We start from the raw sequence: 24,351 nt of genomic DNA, 5'->3' as shown, positions 1-24,351 counted from the left end.
TAAATGATATTCAATGATCTTGACAACATTCAATAGTATCAGTATCGTTGATGACAATACCGGCCCAGTATTTACTTGGTATCGCATCGACACCTAAATGTGCAGTATCGTACACACTTAATGTCACTTTTGGTGGAAATGGATTCGTAGAATAATTATTTTAAATATTGCATTAGTTATTAATATTGTAATTCACTGACACTTTCAACACAACGAGGTTAAGATTCAAAATAAAAATGATTTAAAAAAACACTAAACAAGCACTCCTTTACAAAAAAAACAAAACGTTCCTAACAGAAAGTGGTCACCATTCTGTCCATAAAAGGCATGAATTTCAACTCGCGCCGAGATAAATACTTCATCTCTGACCCACATAATGGCGATATTTTAGGCGGAGCTCTGACTTTGTCGCAACCCGCTCCTCCGCCGAGCTCGCCCCGGTACCGCCGGAGCCATTAGAGCCGCGTCGCCTGCCATCTTCCTGCGCCAGAAAGCAGCCTCCTCTCCGGCCGCCTCCATCGATCTCCATCGGGGAAGAAGAAGAGCACCGGAGGAAGCCGAGCGAGGGAGGACGTTAACGGCCAGCGTGAGTAAAAAACCTTCTGGCAGGAAACACCAACGTGCTGTTTGTGACCATTACAACACTATTCGGTTTGTTTGAACATAGTTACCGTTCTACAGCGGCGGCTTTAAAAAGAAAAAAAAAGAAACATCGAGAAAGTTAATGTGTGAACTTCACCCACTTGATTATTATAGGTTGCAATGGGATTTCAATATGACATACAAGGGCTTTTAAAGCGGCTCTCACTACAGATTAATGTCAGTAATCTCATGTATTGTAATGCACAAGTCCTTTTTGGGCTGTAGATGGATGGATGTGGCTTAACTGCTTAGTTTATTGTACTGCAGCATATGGAGGAAATAAAAACATGACCATGTATAACCATACTTGCCAACCTTGAGACCTCCGATTTCGGGAGGTGGGGGCGGGGGGCGTGGTTAAGATATATATATATATATAAGAAATACTTGACTTTCAGTGAATTCTAGCTATATATATATATATATATATATATATATATATATACCGTATATTACCAAATAAACGCCCTTGTGCAAATAACCGCCCATGTCCTAATAGCCACCCGGGGTCTGACCCCATTTTGTGAAATAAACGCCTCTTCCTAATAAACGCCTATGTCCAAATAGCCGCCCATGGGCTGTTATTTGCATAATTTAGATTAAAATCATATTGACTTCATTAAACCCAATTTATAAGCTAAAAGGAAAAGCAAAGGTGCAATAATTCTGGTCATTACGGTAACAGCAGACGTTACGTGGGGATTCTGGGTAATCAACATATTGCAATGGGTCACCGCATATAGCGTAACACACACTCAACGACAACAACAAACCCACAAGGAAAAGTTTCAACATGGCAAGCAACAGCAGCAGTGAGTTGAATGAACAGGATACCGGTACACCACAACTGATGGACGGGAATACTTTAAGGGGGAAGAAGAACAGAAAGTTTGACTTGAAGTTCAAGCTAGCGGTTGTGAAGTATGCGGAGCAGAATTCTGGTTTGGCAGCGGCCAGGCAGTTTAACGTTGACCCAAAACGTGGAAACAAAAAAAGGGAGAACTACAATCTCAGTCGGCAATCGATGGAAAACGGGCTCGCTTATCTGGTGGAGGTAGGAAGAAAGTGAGCGACGAGCTTGATGCTAATTTGTGTCAGTGGATACATCACGTTCGTGGACTGAACCACCGTGTGTCCCGCAAAATGATCCGCATTAAGGCAAAGGACAGTGACAGTATTATTGTTCTGTTTTGATGGTGGGTTTTATACTTGAGTACTTGGTACCATAATTTTATTTTTCCCGGTAGGCTGCTTTATTTAAAAAGTTTATGTATTTTTAGTATTTGTATTCTATTTGACAATTGTTGCACTACTGTCATGTTGAGGCCTTGTTGATCTCTTGTCTTTTGATAGTCTTGTTTTTTTGTTTGTATGTTTACATTAGCTTTTACATTTAAAGTTTTTAGTACGAAAAAAAATACTGGACACTAACCATTGTAACCAAATAATGGCCTCATGGTGCAGGCTGGTGCAAAAATAAATAAAAGCCTTGTGCAAATAACCGCCCATGTCCTAATAGCCGCCCGGGGTCTGACCCCATTTTGTGAAATAAACGCCCGGGCTACTATTTGGTAATATACAGTATATATATATATATATATATATATATATATATATATATATATATATATATATATATATATATATATATATATATATATAAATAAAATAAATACTTGAATTTCAGTGTTCATTATAAGCTCGATTGCATTACAGAAAATGTCTCAAACAAATCAAATGTTCAAACAAACATTTTACAAAGTAATCACTGCAGACACAAGCGGTCCGATTGTATTCCTCAAGATGATGAAAGTGATATTTTTAAGAGCCATTTCCTTTGACGCACTTTAGTTTTTTCCCCTGACTTTATTACTTTTATGAACTACTTATTCCGGGACTCTATGAAAATTCTTTCCCATCTCTTTATTTGAACAACCGGAACACCCAAGAACGGAATAGCAATACGGCATTTTCTGCTTAAACTCTACACTCCTTCTCACTTGTTTTAATGCCACGCTCAAGCTGCTTGACCATCGTGTGGATTAAGCCGCGAAGAAGAAAAACGAATATGACGTCCTGTGCAACTCTCCTATATATCTGCGGCCTATAGTCCGGTGCAGCTAATATGTGGAAAACTATTATTTTCTTCGAAAATTTTGTATACATCCCTGTGCGCTCTATATTCCAGAAAATAAAGAAAACGTATTGAAATGAGAAGGTGTGTCCAAACTTTTGAACTTTACTGTACGTAAATTATAATAATGTTACATACCGTGTGTTCAACGTTCACTGTTGGAACATAACAGATTGGATAAGTGAAAGCAAGTTGCATGACTTATGTAAAGTGTGCTGCAGCTGTTGAGTTTGTTTAGTTTCTAACAACTTGCTTTAACATTGGTGTCATGATCTGTGGTCTAGATCATGTTTTGTTTATCAATCAATCAATCAATCAATGTTTATTTATATAGCCCTAAATCACAAGTGTCTCAAAGGGCTGCACAAGCCACAACGACATCCTCGGTACAGAGCCCACATAAGGGCAAGGAAAAACTCACCCCAGTGGGACGTCGATGTGAATGACTATGGGAAACCTTGGAGAGGACCGCATATGTGGGTAACCCCCCCCCTCTAGGGAGACCGAATGCAATGGATGTCGAGTGGGTCTAACATAATATTGTGAGAGTACAGTCCATAGTGGATCCAGCATAACAGTACGAGTCCAGTCCACAGTGGGGTCAGCAGGAAACCATCCCGAGCGGAGACGGGTCAGCAGCGCAGAGATGTTCCCAACCGATACACAGGCGAGCGGTCCACCCCGGGTCCCGACCCCGGACAGCCAGCACCCCATACATGGCCAACGGACCTGAGTGTCTCCCCCTCCACAAGGATAGGGGGGAGCAGAGGAGAAAAGAAAAGAAACGGCAGATCAACTGGTCTAAAAAGGGGGGCTATTCAAAGGCTAGAGTATACAAATGAGTTTTAAGATGGGACTTAAATGTTTCTACTGAGGTAGCATCTCTAACTGTTACCGGGAGGGCATTCCATAGTACTGGAGCCCGAATAGAAAACGCTCTATAGCCCACAGACTTTTTTTGGGCTCTGGGAATCACTAATAAGCCGGAGTTCTTTGAACGCAGATTTCTTGACGGGACATATAGTACAATACAATCAGCAAGATAGGATGGAGCTAGACCGTGTAGTATTTTATACGTAAGTAGTAAAACCTTAAAGTCACATCTTAAGTGCACAGGAAGCCAGTGCAGGTGAGCCAGTATAGGCGTAATATGATCAAACTTTCTTGTTCTTGTCAAAAGTCTAGCAGCCGCATTTTGTACCAATTGTAATCTTTTAATGCCAGACATAGGGAGACCCGAAAATAATACGTTACAGTAATCAAGACGAGACGTAACGAACGCATGAGTAATGATCTCAGCGTCGCTAGTGGACAAAATGGAACGAATTTTAGCGATATTACGGAGATGAAAGAAGGCCGTTTTAGTAACACTCTTAATGTGTGACTCAAACGAGAGAGTTGGGTCGAAGAAAATACCTAGATTCTTTACCGAGTCGCTTTGTGTAATTGTTTGGTTTAGTTATGTTCTGTTAGTTTTGGACTCCATAGTTCCTGTTTTTGTGCACCCTTGTTTGTTTTAGTATCCATGACGACTCATTAGTTTCACCTGCTTCATGTGTTTGACTCACGCACCTGCTCTAATCAGAGACTATTATTTAAGCCTGTTTTGCCAGTTAGTCGTCCTGGCGACATTGCTCTGTCCATGCCATAGTTCTTGATGATCTTTACATGCTCTGTTTTGACTTGTATTGCCATAATCATGCATACCTGCCAACTTTTGAAATCAGAAAAACCTAGTAGCCAGGGTCCAAGGGCCGCAGGCCCCGGTAGGTCCAGGACAAAGTCCTGGTGGAGGGTTCAGGGCTTCGCCCCCCGACGCAAAATGATTATTAGCATTCAGACAGGTTAAAATGTTGCTAAAACCATCACTTTTCTATCAGTCACAGTGACTTTTCAAAACAAAAATATTACAGCAAAAATCATATGGGTTGATTGACATGTTTATTCTGTAAGCTAACTTCAATAGTTTGAAATTATTTTGACAGTTAATGCCAGTTATCCTATCAACCTTTCACAAGACTTCAATTTGTTAATTGAAAGTATAAACAGTATAAACACTTTTTACAGTAAACAAATGGTAAAACAGTACTAAACAATTCCATTAAAAAAAAAATTGGTGTCATTATTAACTTTCTGTCCAAGCTTGTATAATCTACTGCCTTGTTCAATTGTAAAAAATATTCTGTGCCTAAAATTCACATTTCTATCACAATGATCATACTGTAAACATGGTAAGCTAACTTCATTAAAATTAATAGTCCTGTCAATAGCATGGAATTACAATTCAAATGTAGTTTTTTTGTAAGCCTTTCAAAAGAATTCAAAATATGAAAAATTAATGAAAATTAATTTAAGCCATCAGACACTTGAAAAGTGGCACATCACATCTCTAATGTAATCATTTTAACTTTTCAACAGAAATAGCACTGCAAAAATATTAAGGACATACTTCTGTATTTTGGTAGTTATGCTGTCAACATTTAACAAGATTTCTTCAACTTGGACTTGTTTTAAATGTTTTATGCCACTTCAAGTTGTCAAAGACGTGCTGTGAAATACAGCCGACAAGATTGCGCACCAAACACGAAGCAAGGCCAAAGCGCATGGTGCAGGAGAACAAAGGACTTCTTTCATTTAAGGTTTGTGATAAACCATCAAACTCATTCGTTAAAAGGACTCTATAGTAATATAAAGCGAGTTTTTCTGGACATTATCATGCAAGAAAAGTTTATTTTTGGGACCGCGATCACCGCGTAATGATTTTTAAAGGTTGCATTACAAACATTTAACTGTCCCATGTGATCAGCCAGTGCGATTGGAAGTCCATGCTCAATTATTGCCTGCGTAAATAAAACTTCGGCATTTATCACATCCAAAGAATCTGTTTGGGCGACGAAAAACGTTGAAAGTTTTCCACTTGTATCGCTAGCAACGGCATTAGACTTGTGTTTTTTTGTCCCAACGTGGTCTTTTACATCGCTAATTCCTCCGTGTCCGATCAAAAAATCTTGTCTGCACAAGGTGCAATTCGCGTAGTTTTCACCCTTTTTTTTTTTTTTTATTAATGAAAAACCTTATTTTTTATCACTGCAACCGTAACCCGGAATAGGTTGATGAAAACCGTACGAATTATGGGAAAACCGGAGTAGTTGGCAGGTATGATCATGCTGTTCGATTCATGCCGTGTCCAGTAAGTCCTTTTGTTTCATGTCCATAGTTCTTGCTATTTGTTTCAAGCCACAGTTTAGTGAGTTTTTTCATGTTTTTAGTTTCACGGTTTATGTCCGTAGTTTATGCTAAGTCTTAGCTTTTGTTTCCTGCGTTAAGCTTGCCTTCGCCTTGTGCGCCTTTTTGTTTTGTACTTCGTTGAGTTTTTGAGTAGAGATTAAAATATGTTCCTACCTTCAAGCCTTGTCCGGTCTAGTCCGTTTGCATCCCGGGAGAACAAATCTCGCAGCAAGCTGCGAAATACTCCACGCCTTGACAATTGGCAAAGGCTGAAATGCGACACGGGTGATTTTATGAGTACACCTTAGAAACTATATTGTCACAAAACTACTGCACCATTTAAACAAAAGTTGGGATTTATTACACAAGGTGTCTTCAGTTGTAGTTTGAATATGTGTTGTTTTCTTTCCACCGTCTCTCTTGTCTTCACTTCCACAAGTGGGGAATAGATGATTGATGATGATGGATCTTTTGTTACAGTCCTCATGACAGCCATGACAGTGAATATATAAACCGCCCAGGCCTTACCAGAAAGGTCACTCAGTCAATATTCACCATGCCATTCTGTATGCAGTCCATCATTGTCCAGGGAGAAGAATGCCTTTTTTATGATATGGTTATCTTGCTGTCGGTAAGATTTTAATGTGTACTTGACGCTTGTGGTTATGGTGGACCTCTAAGAGGTATAAAAAAATTGTGCGCATACTTTGTCTAATACTTCGAACTTGTAAAGTAGTAGCAAAGGTAGTAAATGGTATAGGTTGCTCCTTTACCAAATTAATTGTGCTGCTTGTTTTATTTGACTATTTCAATGACTAATGTCAATGAAATAATGTCACCAAATACATTACATTGACTAAATTACCTTTTGTGCATGGTCTTCTCACTCATATATTATATAATTATACATTAAATATTGTTAGGCCATCTTTTTTTAGGGTAGCAAGAGTTACACTTACAGTCGTCTTATCTACCACCATTATTGTTTGTTGTTGTTTACTTAATATTTACGAATGAAATACCGTATTTTTCGGACTACACTCTTAGAAATAAAAGTGCTAAGTAGAACCATATATGGTTCTTCGGCTCGTCCTCATAGGAGAACCGTTTTTGGCTCCAGGTAGAACCTTTTTATAAAGGTTCCACCTGGAACCCTTTTGGAGGGTTCTACCTAGAACTGTGTGTGTAAGGTTCCACCCAGAACCCCCCATGAGAGGTTCTACAAAGAACCCACGCAGGGAGTTCCACTAAGAACCCTTTCGTATTTCAAGGGTTTCATCTAGAACCCACACAGGGAGTTCCACTAAGAACCCTTTTGTATTTCAAGACTTTCATCTAGAACCCACGCAGGGAGTTCCACTAAGAACCCTTTCATATTTCAAGGGTTTCATCTAGAACCCACACAGGGAGTTCCACTAAGAACCCTTTTGTATTTCAAGACTTTCATCTAGAACCCACGCAGGGAGTTCCACTAAGAACCCTTTCGTTTGTCAAGGGTTTCATCTAGAACCTATGCAGGGAGTTCCACTAAGAACCCTTTCATGTTTCAAGGGTTTCATCTAGAACTCACACAGGGAGTTCCACTAAGAACTCTTTCATGTTTCAAGGGTTTCATCTAGATCTGACACAGGGGGTTCTAAAAACATCCCTTTTCAAAGGTTTTCACCGATAACCGTCTTGTCTTCTGAGGGTTCTATAAAGAACCATATTGTATTCTACAGATCAGGTTAGTTCATATTATATTGTGGTCATTTATCATGTTGACATTGAACAAACATTCAAAACATTTTAATGAGAAAAACATTTATTTAAAGATAGGCACCATTATTGGCAAATGTTATCAGGAAGTATGTCCCTGGTGACACAGGATCTTACCCATGCTTTCAACAATCCCTGAAGAACTCTTTCTTCCAAAAACGGTTCTCTGGATCAAAATAGTTCTTACTGGAACCCTTAGTGTTAGTGAGAACCCTTTTAAAACCAATTATTCAGAAAAGGGGTTTTAAAGGGTTCTCTGGATCAAAATGGTTCTTACCGGAACCATTAGCGTTACCAAGAACCCTTGAAAAACCCTTTCTTCGGGAAAGGGTTTTTCAGAAGCAAATGGTTCCAGTTAGAACCTCAGCCCTTGTAGAAGAACCCTTTTAGAACCCTTATTTCTAAGAGTGTATAAAGCGATCTTAAAATCCTTTCGTTTTCTCAAAAATCCCCAGTGCGCCTAATGTACGAATTAATTCTGGTTGTGCTTACCGACCTCGAAGCAATTTTATTTCGTACATGGTGTAATGATAAGTGTGACCAGTAAATGGCAGTCACACATAAGAGATACACGTGGACTGCAGGTTGACTCCCCCAGTTCAATAAATGACGCTAGCATGTAGAGGTTAGCAAGCAAGCCAAAACGTTGATGTTTTATTGAGAATAGAGATGTCCGATTATATTGGACTGCCGATAATATAATATAATATCGGAAATTATCGGTTTCAAAATTATCGGTATCGGTTTCACAAAGTAAAATGTATGAATTTTTAAAACTCTGCTGTGTACACGGACGTAGGGAGAAGTACAGAGCGCCAATAAACCTTAAAGGCACTGTCTATGCGTGCCGGCCCAATCACATAATATCTACGGCTTTTCACACACACAAGTGAATGCAAAGCGTACTTAGTCAACAGCCATACAGGTCACATTGAGTGTGGCCGTATAAACAACTTTAACACTGTTACAAATATGCGCCACACTGTGAAACCACACCAAACACATTTCGGGAGAACAATCCGCACCGTAACACAACATAAACACAACAGAACAAATACCCAGAACCCCTTGCAGCACTAACTCTTCCAGGACGCTACAATATACACCCCCCGCTACCCTCTACCCGCCCCCCACTTCAACCCCGCCCCCCCCAACCCCACCCACCTCAACCTCCTCATGCTCTCTCAGGGAGAGCATGTCCCAAATTCCAAGCTGCTGTTTTGAGGCATGTTAAAAAAAAAGTGCACTTTGTGACTTCAATAATAAATATGGCAGTGCCATGTTGGCATTTTTTTCCATAACTTGAGTTTATTTTGGACAACCTTGTTACATTGTTTAATGCAGGGGTGCTCATTACGTCGATCGCGATCTACCGGTCGATCTCGGAGGGTGTGTCAGTCGATCACCAGCCAGGCATTAAAAAAATAGTCCTAAAAATGAGCGATCATAAATCTTCACTATGACGTCACTTTCGTCACTTGATTGACATTCACGGCACCCGAGGGTCTTCTGTGATGACGCTGGCTGCTGCCAGCTCATTAAAATTACCGACTGGAAGGCGAGAAACACTTTATTTCAACAGACTCTGGCGCCGTACCTGTCGTCAAAACTCCAAAGACCGACTGCACAGTTGCACAATAAAAGCTCTGCTTCATCCTGCCTGCGCTACCAAAATAAGAGTCTCAGAAAGCTGGCGTGCACAAGCTAGCAAGCTACGGAGTTTGCCGACAATGTATTTCTTGTAAAGTGTATACAAAGGAGTACGGAAGCTGGATAAATAAGATGCCAAAAACCAACCACTTTCATGTGGTATTGGACAGAAAGGAGGACTTTTTTTCTCCTCCATTCGAAAATGCGGACGTTATCATCACCACTGTCTGATTCCAATCAATGCAAGTCATCACAATCAGGTAATACCCCAACTTATATTCTTGTCTTCATGAAAGAAAGGAATCTATATGTGTTAAACATGCTTGTATTATCTTTAACCACCTTTAACTTGTTAACAATATTAACTATATGTGTTAAACATGCTTGTATTATCTTTAACCACCTTTAAGTTGTTAACAATATTAACTATATGTGTTAAACATGCTTGTTTTATCTTTAGCCACCTTTAAGTTGTTAACAATATTAACTATTTGTGTTAAACATGCTTGTATTATTTTTAACCACCTTTAACTTGTTAACAATATGAACTATATGTGTTAAACATGCTTGCATTATCTTTAAACACCTTTAACTTGTTAACAAAAACATATATTTCATAAATAAGTAAATATAAATTATATATATGAATGAGGTAGATCCCCACGACTTGATCAATTGAAAAATAGCTCGCCTGCAGAAAAAGTGTGAGCACCCCTGGTTTAATGCATCCAGCGGGGCATCACAACAAAATTAGGCATAATAATGTGTTAATTCCACGACTGTATATATCGGTATCGGTTGATATCGGAATCGGTAATTAAGAGTTGGACAATATCGGAATATCGGATATCGGCAAAAAAGCCATTATCGGACATCTCTAACTCTAAGTCATTTCCTCCGCCATTCCTCCAGTTGTTTTTTTCTACACATACTGTAGGCTAATTTAGTCAGCATTATGTGTAGATAACAATGATATATTGTTTGGCTGTCAGTGCTGTGTGCATTTAGTTGTTATCCTATTTCTGAGATTGCTACGTTTATCTTGTGCTCGACAAAGACTGGAGTTTTATTGACGTTTCTGTCACATGCTTTGCGTAGTGTTAAAGGAAAGGACATAGTCTTGGAATTTGCTGTTTTTAGAATCTTCGTATCTGGTCTTTCTCAAAAGGAAAGAGGGTGGTTTGTGCTATGGCTGCAGATAAACAGTTTAGTGACATCCGGATATCCATTGGAGAGTTGTGTTGAATAGTAAAGTATATTTTCATTGATTGTTGACAGCGCATGGCCACACTCATATCTTATTAAAGTGGATATCGCTCAAAAGTGATTTTGTACGATACATAAAAAGTCACACAATATCGATCACCCTGCCATATTTCCACCTGACATTTTGGTCTTCCTTATATATTTATAGCCAGTTCTCCTGGGCTGCCAACTCGTCATTACTAGTCTCACGTTATACCATCCACCGATTTCCTTACCCCACTCTTCCTCGACACCCCAACCACCTCCCGGTTCTTCAGCTGTTCTGCTTTGCCTCTTGTGCCTTCTCTCCTCTGCTCTTTTCTCTACTCAAGCCTTCACAGCGCTGCCACAATGGATCAGCTCAGTCTAATTTGACTCCTACACAACATTTGCTGAAAGACCACAGAGCCATTATGGCCTGAACATACGCCCGTTTGAACCAGAGAGACAGCTAAGCCTTAGGGACACAAACCAGAACATTGAAAAATACGCTGTTCAGGGGACATAATGCCATATGTTTACATGTATCCGGCATTGTTTTCCGATTTAATAGCCTCATTTGTTTATGCGATTCTATTTCTCTTATATCCGTGGCTCCTGGCGTACGAAACACGTTAAATGCAGCCGCATCATCAATCTAAATGATCAAGGCTCATATTCAGTTGCCTCTCTGGTTTCTCAACATGATCTGCAGTCAGTCAAGCTCAGTTTAATATGAACATGAAATATGAATATAGAATAGCTGTAGCCTACATAGGTATGCGAGCTAGCTATGCTGACAAGACCCAAGGGTATGCCAACATCATTTTGTGGATGTTATTCATCCATAACAAAACATTGTCTTTTTGGATGCAGTGGTTGAGATCTAATTAGTAGATGCATGTATTTTATGACTCTGCAACATCGCGTGGACATCGGGGGCGGTACCTCTGAATTGGCAGACGGGGTGGTGGTTCCTCTCAGCCTTCCCGGTAAGGTCTATTCAGGTGTACTGGAGAGGAGGCTACGCCGGATAGTCGAACCTCGGATTCAGGAGGAACAGTGTGGTTTTCGTCCTGGTCGTGGAACTGTGGACCAGCTCTATACTCTTGGTAGGGTCCTTGAGGGTGCATGGGAGTTTGCCCAAACAGTCTACATGTGCTTTGTGGACTTGGAGAAGGCATTCGACCGTGTACCCCGGGAAGTCCTGTGGGGAGTGCTCAGAGAGTATGGGGTAACGGACTGTCTTATTGTGGCAGTTCGCTCCCTGTATAATCAGTGTCAGAGCTTGGTCCGCATTGCCGGCAGTAAGTCGGACACGTTTCCAGTGAGGGTTGGACTCCGCCAAGGCTGCCCTTTGTCACCGATTCTGTTCATAACCTTTATGGACAGAATTTCTAGGCGCAGTCAGGGCGTTGAGGGGATCTGGTTTGGTGGCTGCAGGATTAGGTCACTGCTATTTGCAGATCATGTGGTCCTGATGGCTTCCTCCCATTAGCTGACGCCAAGGCGACTGCTAGTCTTCCTGGGGTCCATATAGGAGCATACAAAATGAAAAATGCAAAGAATACATGCAATAACAGACATTATACAATGGAAAAATACAACATAAGATAAAAAGCTAGTTAAAACCAGTATTAAACAAAGCGTGCATTAACAGATCGATAAAAATTAGTAGCGAGTAGCGAGCTGAATGTAGATAAAAGTCGCGGAATAAAAGTAGCGTTTCTTCTCTATAAATATACTCAAGTAAAAGTAAAAGTATGTTTTCATTAAAACTACTCTTAGAAGTACAATTTATCCCAAAAGTTACTCAAGTAGATGTAACGGAGTAAATGTAGCGCGTTACTACCCACCTCTGTACATAGGTTTGAGCAAGATAAAGACAACAACTATCTACTACTTATGGAAACACTCAGACTTATTGTGTCCGCGGAATTACTGAGTTTGTAAACATTAGCAAAATAAAGACAAGTTGACTTCATATGCTTAATTGTGTTTCATTGTATCCATTATACCATATCCAATTGTGTTTACAATCTGCTGCTAGCCTCTTGTCAGCCAGGGACTACGAAAAACAGTGTCAGCCAGAGGGGATCTGTGTTTTAGATTAGATTGGCATTAATTGGCAATGGCAATGCTGTGGTTTTTCCACGCAAATAGGCCGTTACTGATCAGTGGCCGATCGATCGGCATATTCCTATTAATTACCGATTAATCTGTGGTGACTACACTTTGTTTTCGATACATAATTGACACACAATTGTAATTTGAAGCTTTACTAAAAGCTTGTTGTTTCAAAGAGTAAAGTGGAGCAATCAATAGGCAAAAGAGCAGGATATGGTAAGACTGCATTGGGTTAAATCAGGGGTCAGCAATCCGCGGCTCTCGAGCCACATGCGGCTCTTTAGTGCCGCCCTAGTGGCTCCGTGGAGCATTTTTTTTAAAGGATTGAAAATGGAAAAAGATGGGAGGGAAATATTTTCCTTGTTTTAGTATGTTTTTTGTTTGAGGACTAACATGACACAAACCTTCCCAATTGTTAGAAATCCCACTGTTTAATATGTTTGTGTGTATGCTTCACTGATGAGAGTATTTGGTGAACATCGTTTTGTCCTACTAATTTTGGCGGTTCTTGAACTCACCATACATAGTGTGGACTGTGTAAACAGTTTGTTTACACGTAAAATCTTCCACTCCTTCTTTGTCTCATTTTGTCCACCAAAGTTTTATACTGTGCGTGAATGCACAAAAGTGCGCTTTGTTGATGTTATTGACTTGTGTGGAGTGATAATCAGGCATATTTGGTCAGTGCATGACTGCAAGCTAATCAATGATAACGTGCTATTTAGGCTAGCTGTATGTAGGGATGTCCCGATCCAGGTTTTTGCACTTCCGATCCGATACCGATATTGTTTTTGCACTTCCGATCCGATACCGATACTGACCGATACTGGCCTATCCGAGCATGTATTAAAGTTTAAAGTTATTTAGCCTACTTAGTTGTCAGAATCATGTTGAAAAGGGTTTTAGTACTCTTGATAACAACTAGCCAGCTGAATTAGGGGAGTTTGAATAATACACAATGGTTGGTAACAAGAAACTGACCTGTTTATTCAAGGATAAACACAAAATAGACAAAATTATACATGACAATCAGAAATTGCATCATTGAACTAGGGCTGGGCGATATGGCCTTTTTTTAATATTGCGATATTTTAAGGCCATATTGCGATACACGATAAATATCTCGATATTTTGCTTTAGCCTTGAATGAACACTTGATGCATATAATCACAGCAGTATGATGATTCTATGTGTTTTGATTGATTGATTGAGACTTTTATTAGTAGGTTGCACAGTGAAGTACATATTCCGTACAATTGACCACTAAATGGTAACACACGAATAAATTTTTCAACTTGTTTAAGTCGAGGTCCACTTAAATTGATTCATGATACAGATATGTACTATCAGATATATACTATCATCATAATACAGTCATCACACAAGATAATCACATTGAATTATTTACATTATTTATAATCCGGGGTGTGGAGGGGGGCGCCGGATGTAAGTGTCAAAAAGACAGCCAAAAGAGTTTGATATGAGAATAAATCTAAAGTTAAAATATAGGGTAGAAATGCACCCATTTGCAGGAAATGTAGTCTTGATTTTCAAAATTTTCTTTCAAGGCTTGCATGTCAACATTAAAACATTCTTCTTCATACTGCATTAATATATGCTACTTTTAAACTTTCATGCAGAGAAGGAAATCACAACTAAAAAAATCACTAATTTTTTCATACGGTGTTGATGTGGACATTTTTGCCTTGATGGTGTGGACGTGTGGCACCGAATGGAGATAAGCGTCTCGACAGACGTTACAATATTTGAACAATGATGACGAAAACTGTTTTCTCTGTCGTGTCCGTGTGTCGAAAATTGTTATGCGCTTATTTTTTTATTTGATTTTGTGCGTGGCATATAATTGCTATGCGCAGAGGACGCTTGAGCAGTGCGCAATTGCACAGGCACGCACCTTAGAGGGAACGTTGGTCACACGGCTGCGCTAGCATCACAGCTAACGTTAGCCATGCTGCTTCCTCTCTGCTGGGAAAGGGCGTATACGTATGTGACGTATGACGTGACAGTATGTGACGTATGACGTGACAGTATGTGACGTGTGTAAGAAGGTGCGCTTGCTGTCTGTGAGAGGGAGGCACCAGAAAGAGTGAGAAGAGCCTGTCGTGTAATGCCAGCAGCTAAAAGCAACTGTGTGAGAATCCACAGACCTGTGGATGTGTTGAAGGTGTGCTGGAAAATGCGGAACGGAAATTAGGGAGCAGCAGAAAAGTGGAATGTATTATTTAAATAGGTGCGTTGGAAAACACGGACCAGAGGTTTTTTTTTAAACTGGATCTGGATCGGCATTTTCCCATGCCTTGCCGATACGCATTTTTTGGCAAATATCGGCGGCCGATCCGATCCAAATATCGGATCGGGACATCCCTAGCTGTATGCACATATTGCATCATTATGCCTCGTTTGAGCTCAATATACTTTACTTTTATCCTCTTTGTATATCATTTATTTTTGCATATCTCATGACACATTATCTGGATGTAATATTGGCTGCATTTCAGATAGGTGTCCATGTTGTTCCAGACCAAAGCAAACATTACCTAGCTTGCCAAAGATTGTAATAAATCTATTAAAAGAAGACAGCCTGCCGTTTCCTTTAACTTGGACGTACACATCTATACCTTTAGCCATTAAAAGCCAGTGATTTCCAGGAGTTATCTCACTTTCTGAGTAGCCTCTGATTTACTCAGGCTGTTCAGATAGAAGGTTCCTCCTCGGACGTACTGCAAGTGAAAAAGGGTGTCCCTCAAGGTTCTGTGTTGGGCCCCTTATTATTCACTATTTACCTAAATAATCTTGGACAGAATATTCCGAACTCAACTTTCCATTTCTATGCTGATGATACTGTCATATACTGCACAGCACCCACTCTTGCTGAGGCTTTTAAACATCTACAACATGCATTTGACAGAGTACAAGAACAACTTTGCTATCTTCAACTGGTTTTAAATGCAGAGAAAACAAAGTGTATGCTCTTTACCACATCAAAAACTGTAAGATCATCACTGTGTGAGAACATTTTAACAAGAAATGGGCAACAAATTATGTTAGTATCTGCTTTTAAATATTTAGGATTTTTAATTGATGACCACTTGAGTTTTAAGGAGCACATTCAGTATGTTGTAACAAAACTGAAACTTTTACTGGGATTTTATTATAGAAACAAGTCTTGCTTTTCTTTTACTGTGAAACAGAAATTGGTGGAAACAACCTTTTTACCTGTTATTGACTATGGAGATATGTTGTACATGAATGCTACTGCTGGTTGTCTCCACAAGCTGGATAGTGTGTACCACGGAGCACTGAGATTCATCACCAACTGCGCTCCCCTTACTCACCATTGTGTGTTATACTCAATGGTTAACTGGACATCTTTATGTGCTTGACGTCTCAATCATTGGTATGTTTTCATCTACAAAACCATTCTGGGTATCACTCCATCTTATCTGTCTTGTCTTTTAACAAAGAAACAAGGAAGTCACAATCTTCGTTCAATGAATGTTCTGCAATTTGTCGTCCCCAAAGTAAGAACTGAACTGGGCAAGAAAGCATTTAGGTTTTCAGCACCGAAGGCTTGGAATAACCTACAATCAAATATTAAACTTCAAACCCTAGTTACGTTGAATGAGTTTAAAACTTCTGTTTAAGGACTGCAGTCTACCTTGTCTGTATGCACATGTGTCATGTGAGCAAGTTTTAATGTTGTAAATGTGATGTTTTATGTATTTGTTTACTGTTTTTAATGTAACCTTGCTGCTGCCCTCTTGGCCACGTCTCCCTTGGAAAAGAGATCTTTGATCTCAATGGGATTTTACCTGGTTAAATAAAGGCTAATAAATATCCATCCATCCATCCATCTTCTTCCGCTTATCCGAGGTCGGGTCGCGGGGGCAGCAGCCTAAGCAGGGAAGCCCAGACTTCCCTCTCCCCAGCCACTTCGTCCAGCTCTTCCCGTGGGACCCCGAGGCGTTCCCAGGCCAGCCGGGAGACATAGTCTTTCCAACGTGTCCTGGGTCTTCCCCGCGGCCTCCTACCGGTCGGACGTGCCCTAAACACCTCCCTAGGGAGGCGTTCGGGTGGCATCCTGACCAGATGCCCGAACCACCTCATCTGGCTCCTCTCGATGTGGAGGAGCAGCGGCTTTACTTTGAGCTCCTCCCGGATGGCAGAGCTTCTCACCCTATCTCTAAGGGAGAGCCCCGCCACCCGGCGGAGGAAACTCATTTCGGCCGCTTGTACCCGTGACCTTGTCCTTTCGGTCATAACCCAAAGCTCATGACCATAGGTGAGGATGGGTTGTACTTGTATAGCGCTTTTCTACCTTCAAGGTACTCAAAGCGCTTTGACACTACTTCCACATTTACCCATTCACACACACATTCACACACTGATGGAGGGAGCTGCCATGCAAGGCGCTAACCAGCACCCATCAGGAGCAAGGGTGAAGTGTCTTGCTCAGGACACAACGGACATGACGAGGTTGGTACTAGGTGGGGATTGAACCGGGGACCCTCGGGTCGCGCACGGCCACTCTCCCACTGCGCCACGCCGTCCCTGGGATGGGAACATAGATCGACCGGTAAATTGAGAGCTTTGCCTTCCGGCTCAGCTCCTTCTTCACCACAACGGATCGATACAGCGTCCGCAGCGTCCGGCTAATAAATAAATAAATACAATTTACTAATGGTTTCTAATGTAAAAATGTGAAGCAAAATATTAAATTTCAACATTTCTGTCAACGAAGATTTGCTTCAGCCTGCGATACATAGTCATTTTGATAGTAAGATAAGATAAGACTTTTCATTTTTTGCGGCTCCAAACAGATTCGTTTTTTGTATTTTTGGTCCAATATGGCTCTTTCAACATTTTGGGTTGCCGACCCCTGAGTTAAATCAACACAACGATTGTCATAAGGTGTTTTCTCACTTTCAACTGATCAGAAGACCTACAATTGGCATCCCCACTTCAAAAGCCTCTGCCAGTAATCAGCCACAACTGATTTTGTCTTATTATAGGACCAAAAACCTGCGCTGCCAGATTCGGCCGGCTAATTTCCTTCATCAGTCCCAGCACAGACAGCTGGGCTTGAGTGTTTAGCCGTATCCATCTTTGGTAAAATATGTAAATGATGGACAACATACATAACAAAGCAGCCAGTATCCAGAGACGACAAATGGGTCCTTGTTTTATTGTTGCATCAACAGAATTATGCAGCATTGTTATTTCTCACCAAAGACTGTTTGTTTGATTAATTTAGGAGAGAATCTGTCCTAACACTCTTACTACACTTACACAGTATATATGTGTTATAAGTGTCTGCAGCAGAATCTAACTGCTGTCCTTCTTCACTCTCTGGAAGGAATGCCATTTCTCATTGGAGCCTATCGTTCCAAAGGTCAGAACTCAGACACGGCAGAGTCTTGGTTGAGTGATTTTCCACACCTTCATATTTTACACTTTACTCCCTGAAGTTATTAAAGTCACCTTATCCTGGCGCCCTCCAGTTTAAATTGCTGCTACTGAGTGTAATATCAAAATTCAGGGATTCGCTTGGCTGGTATGAGGTTAGTTTGGATATGTCATTGACAAGCTCAGAGCGTTCATGTTTAAATGTGATGTAAGCTCACACAGATAAGAATAACTCCCTTCTTCAACAGCCTTCGGCTATGGAAATGTCTGAGGCAACATAGAAAATGTAATCTGTTGCAATGTAATTCATGAATTGCTTTTTAACTTGGACATGTTTTGTGGCTTATTTCTGGCTGGACCTGAAAGATCCAATGTGGTCTGTAAATATGGCGCGTGGCAAGGAAACGAAACCATAGTGTGAATAATGTAATTAAAACACAGGGGGTCCTCTTTCCTCTGCTAGGACATTTCATGGTTTCGAAAAAGCTCCATAAATTAATCAAAAATGTCATTTTGCTCCGTAAATAAGTTACAGCTTGCGGCGCCGCGATGGAATACACTAGGTCAGGGGTCGGCAACCCGCGGCTCCGGAGCCGCATGCGGCTCTTTGATCACTCTGATGCGGCTCAGCAGCTAACTTGCTGAACCCCCAATTTCAGTGCCTCTCGCAGAAAACTCCCGGGATTTATATTGACCGGTTTTCACCCTTACAGGTATAGTAAGGGCATGCCATGATGGTACAACATTTGGTGCCCTCTACAATCTGTATTAACAGCGTGCCAGCCCAACACTTGTTTTGCAATATATAGCTGCTGCAAGGCATATTTGGTCAACAGCCACACAGGTTACACTGACGGTGACCATATAAAACAACTTCAACGCTCTTACTAATAATGCGCCACATTTTGAACCAAAACCAAACAAGAATGACAAACACATTTTGGGAGAACATCTGCACCTTAACACAACATAAACACAACAGAACAAACACCCAGAATCCCATGCAGCCCTGACTCTTCCGAGCTACATTATACACCCCTGCTACCACCAAACCCCGCACTCACCCCAACCCTGCTCCCTCACACATCAACCCCCCCATGTTTTAGTACGACTTTGGTAAGCTATGAAGCTGCACCGCTTGATGGATTGTACTGTGCTTCAACATACGAGTATTATTATGGTGTGTGTATAAGGTAAGACATTATCTGGTGTTTTGTTTCGCAATATTATGCAAAAGCAACTTTTCTTGCCTTCTGGTGCCCGCTGATCTGTATTTGGGATCTGCATAAGTCCTGAAAATTTGCGCGCGTCCGCCTTTGTAGTCCGTGGGGACACCGTAGTCATAAGCTTCTTCTTTTTCTCTATCTTCTTGTTATGGGACATTCATCCTCCGCCGTTGCCATTTCTAATATAAAGTAGTGTAAGTTCTTACTTATATCTGTCAGTAAACTCGCCATGAAAGCGTTAAAACATACCGGTGTAGTGAGTTTACATTATTCACCCAAGGAACTTTAGTTATTAGAGAGTTCCGGTCGGACGGTTTTTCACGGGACACATTTCCGGCCTTGTTGTTGTTGCACTAGTGAGCCACGGATGAGGAGATGCTGCTCCGTTATTGATTGAAGTAAAGTCTGTATGTCATTAAAACAGTTAGCGCCATCTTTTGACACTTCTTCCACCCCCGTCCTTGCACGCTACACCGCTACAACAAAGATGATGGGGAGAAGACGCTGTCGAAGGTGAGCCACGTAAATAAGACCGCCCACGAAACGGCGCATCCTCTGTGCGTCGGTTGAGGTGGGCAGGGTTTGGTAGCGGGGGTGTATAATGTTTCCCGGAAGAGCTAGGGCTGCATGGGATTCTGGGTATTTGTTCTGTTGTGTTTATGTTGTGTTACAGTGCAGATGTTCTCCCGAAATGTGTTTGTCATTCTTGTTTGGTGTGGGTTCACAGTAAGAGTGTTAAAGTTTTTGGTTTTTTTATACCGCCACCGTCAGTGTAACCTGTGTGGTTGTTGACCAAGTATGCATTACTGTCACCTACGTGAGCAAGTGGAATCCCCATACGACGTGTGGCTAATCAGGCACGCTGGTTATAGTGGGTACCACATGCTGCCGCACCAGCTTTCAAATTCCATATAAAGCTGTGGGCAGCGTGTCTGAGACCCCTAGTTTATACATAGCACAAAGCAAAAAAAAACTTTTGTATGCAGTGTTATATCATTTTTATTTTAATTTGTGAAACTGGTCAAAATGGCTCTTTGATTGGTAAAGGTTGCCGACCCCTGCACTAGGTGCTCAATATTGGCTGCACGTTTCTTGTGATCAGACGTCTGCTGAGGCCGAACAATCCTTGTCTCTAGTTGTAAATAGGTGAAGATCAATCTCTTTCTGTAACTCCAAGAAGTGAGAAAAATTATTGTATTTGCACCGATGCAGATTCTAACTAAAAACGGATTCTTGTTCGGCCCTATCTGCCATTTAGTTTCTCAACTGCAGCATAAGGTGAGCCTTATTATTCATCACTGTTGTCATTCTTTAAAGTACCAGTAGAGTGGAAAACAAGTTAAATTTATATGCTTAATTATGTTTCATCATATCCATTAAACCGTATCCAATTGTGTTAACAATCTGTAAAGCATGTGAAAATATACTGTCAGGTTCAAACATCGATGACATCTATTAAACAAGACAAGAAGCAAGGAAATAAACAGAGACAGAATTCAATTTTGCTCTATTTGAGGAGAAACGTGTCGACCTGTAACCTCTTACAGTGACACCCACGCTCTAACAGAAAAAGGTCTCCTCTTTTATTTGTATATTCCCTGTTTACATAACAACAGCTGTTTCTAAAGGAATGGGTGGTATGTAAACAGCCATTATTTAGTCACATTAACACAAAAGAAAAAGATGCCTCGGGCTTGGGCTGGTCCTGGATCGAGCTTGGGCAAGTCTTGGATCACAATAGATAACCCCTCCCGTCTCCTCCCAACGTACACAATGGAATTTTACAAGCCTTTGGCTTGGTTCAACAAAGACAGCTTTCGCCTGTTCACTGGGAACCCAGAACGGAAAGTTTTTTGATAATTTACATACAATTTTTATGACATATACCATCTAAACATAAAAAAAATGCCACAAATTCAGTTGGCCATTTTGAATATTCCGCTCCGAATATCTTCGGCAATTTTTGTAGATTCTACATCACTGTATTAACGCCTCTGACCATATCAGCAGATCAGTCATACTGGAAATATGCAAAAACTGGAAACAGGCGTGCTGTTTATCATTCACAATCCTTATGTAAGACAAGAGCACATATGCTTATGCTTTCAAAATCGTAAATGAATAGCTAACAATTGAGTCAACAGATCGAGGGTCCTCTATTGCGCCCATAAAACTCTCTAGAAAATCATCCAGAAACCGCCAACAATCCTCCATTTTCATGTTGTGACCTGAAAATTAACCAAATATGAGCAATATTGTTATTATAAGCGCTAACACAGACAGACTATTTTAGCGGTTTATGCTGCTATTGTTGACACACTGAGCCGGCGGCTGCTTCTGCTTGGTCTCAAACTTGGTAAAAGTAAATTCTAGATCAGGGATGTTAAACACTTGTAGCTCATACCTTGCAGACAGATCAGGCTGCTGCTAGCAGCTACTGCTAACTGTTCCTTTCAAGTTAATATCACCTACATTGCGGCAAATAAACTACCGTATTTTCCGCACTATTAGCCGCACCTAAAAACCACAAATTTACTCAAAAGCTGACAGTGCGGCTTATAACCCGGTGCGCTTTATATATGGATTAATATTAAGATTAATTTTCATAAAGTTTAGGTCTCGCAACTACGGTAAACAGCCGCCATCTTTTATTCCCGTAGAAGCGAAAGCGCTTCTTCTTCTACGGCAAGCAACCGCCAAGGTAAGCACCCGCCCCCATAGAAGAGGAAGCGCTTCTTCTTCTACTGTAAGCAACCACCCGCCCCCGTAGAAGAAGAAGAAGCGCGCGGATATTACGTTTAATTTCCTTTGTGTGTTTACATCTGTAAAGACAACAAAATGGCTCCTACTAAGCGACAGGTTTCCGGTTCATGAAAAGACGCAATCTCTCCATCCGCACACGGACTACTATTTCACAGCAACTGCCTAAAGACTTTCAAGAAAAGCTGGCTACTTTCCGTGCATATTGTAAAAACAAGATAGCTGAAAAAAAGATCCGGCCAGAGAACATTATCAACATGGACGAGGTTCCACTGACTTTTGATATTCCTGTGAACCGCACTGTGGATACAACGGGAGCACGTACGGTGAATATTCGCACCACAGGGAATGAGAAGTCATCCTTCACTGTGGTTCTAGCTTGCCATGCTAATGGCCAGAAACTTCCACCCATGGTGATATTCAAAAGGAAGACCTTGCCAAAAGAGACCTTTCCAGCCGGCGTCATCATAAAAGCTAACTCGAAGGGATGGATGGATGAAGAAAAGATGAGCGAGTGGTTAAGGGAAGTTTACGCGAAGAGGCCGGGTGGCTTTTTTCACGCAGCTCCGTCCATGTTGATATACGACTCCATGCGCGCCCACATCACGCTGGTTTTTAATATATTATTAAAGTTTGACTGACCTATCTGACTGTTTTTTTGACATTCCTTTAGCGCAGTTAGATGCGGCTTATAACACGGGGCGGCTTATAGGTGGACAAAGTTTTGAAATATGCCGTTCATTGAAGGCGCGGCTTATAACCCAGGGCGGCTTATGGTGCGGAAAATACGGTAAATGTTATTATCACTAAGGAACTGGAAAAAGAGGCTGAAAATGTGACGAATCAGGAAATAAAACATAAGAGTTGAAAACACACTAAGATAGCTTGAAACAACAGAAGAATAAGCAGTACTTAGTTAATTTCAACAAACATGTCGATGGAACCTTCTTACAGCAGAAAGTAAGCAGATATTAACAGGAAATTGATTTTAAAAAGTCTTAAAAAAGGATACTTTTACAGCAATAAAGGCAACTGTTGTGTCCAGGCGTTCACGGAGAAGGATCTGTCAGGTTCAAACACTGATGACATCTATAAAACAAGACAAGAAGCAAGGAATTAAACAGAGACAGAATTAAATTTGGCTCAATTGAGGAGAGACGTCTGGACTGTACTCTTTGTACAGTCTCACCACGCTCCTGACAAAAGATTGTACGCCTCCTCTTTTATTCGGACTTTCCCTGATTAAATGGCAACAGTTGTTTCTAAGGGCGGGGGTCGTAAACAGCCATTGCCTTTGATTAAAACAGTTCAAAGAAAAGGTCGTAAAACAGTTCAAAGAAAAGATCGTAAAACAGTTCAAAGAAGAGGTGCCTGGAACTTGGGCAGATCCTGCTTTCTCTCTGCTTTGTAGTTCTCGGGTCAAAACAAAATCTTTCTGTGTTTTACAATACATGAAAGAAACAGAACACCTTCATGTTGCTTACCATCCTACACAGTGGAGTTTTACAAGCCTTTTGTTTGGTAAGATCCAAGACAGCTTTTGTCCTCTCGCCGGGAACTCATGGCAACACAAAGTTTTGTGATAACTTAGATACAATTATTCTAACAGGATCAATCCCTAAAATGATGCTGTTGATACCAAGGATAATAGCAGTATATGATTGATACTAGTGATTAGATTATTTTCACAGAATCCGACTATTTGTTGTTTTTGTCAATATTAAAAAAAATCAGGGAATAAGTGCCTGGGGACAGGTGGACTTTCACTTTATAGTGCTTAAACAATTGTTTGAAAAAATAATAACATAGTTAAGATATTTAGTTTATTATGTCAAACTGCTTTCATGTGTTTTTCTTCTGATTATAATTGTGAATAAAAATTTTAAATTAATTACATAGTCCATCCATCCATCCATCTTCTTCCGCTTATCCGAGGTCGGGTCGCGGGGGCAGCAGTTTAAGCAGGGAAGCCCAGACTTCCCTCTCCCCAGCCACTTCGTCCAGCTCCTCCCGGGGGATCCCGAGGCGTTCCCAGGCCAGCCGGGAGACATAGTCTTCCCAGCGTGTCCTGGGTCTTCCCCGTGGCCTCCTACCGGTCGGACGTGCCCGAAACACCTTCCTAGGGAGGCGTTCGGGTGGCATCCTGACCAGATGCCCGAACCACCTCATCTGGCT

General features: G+C 41.0%; 1 protein-coding gene across 2 annotated transcripts in view; it reads left to right on the top strand.

Annotated features, from left to right (window-relative positions):
* Positions 1–306: 306 nt before the first annotated feature.
* The window catches only part of klhdc8a (kelch domain containing 8A), an 86,980-nt gene continuing 62,935 nt past the window's right edge, over positions 307–24,351 (top strand). For both annotated transcript variants that reach the window (XM_061924022.1, XM_061924021.1), the window contains exon 1: positions 307–586. The gene's annotated coding sequence lies outside the window, so the exon portion shown is untranslated. The remainder of the gene's footprint in view (positions 587–24,351) is intronic.

The sequence above is a fragment of the Nerophis lumbriciformis genome, linkage group LG28 (assembly GCF_033978685.3).
Source record: "Nerophis lumbriciformis linkage group LG28, RoL_Nlum_v2.1, whole genome shotgun sequence".
Classification (NCBI taxonomy): Eukaryota; Metazoa; Chordata; class Actinopteri; order Syngnathiformes; family Syngnathidae; genus Nerophis; species Nerophis lumbriciformis.
The sequence above is the reverse complement of the archived record's forward strand: the minus strand, read 5'-3'. Positions and strand labels throughout refer to the sequence as shown.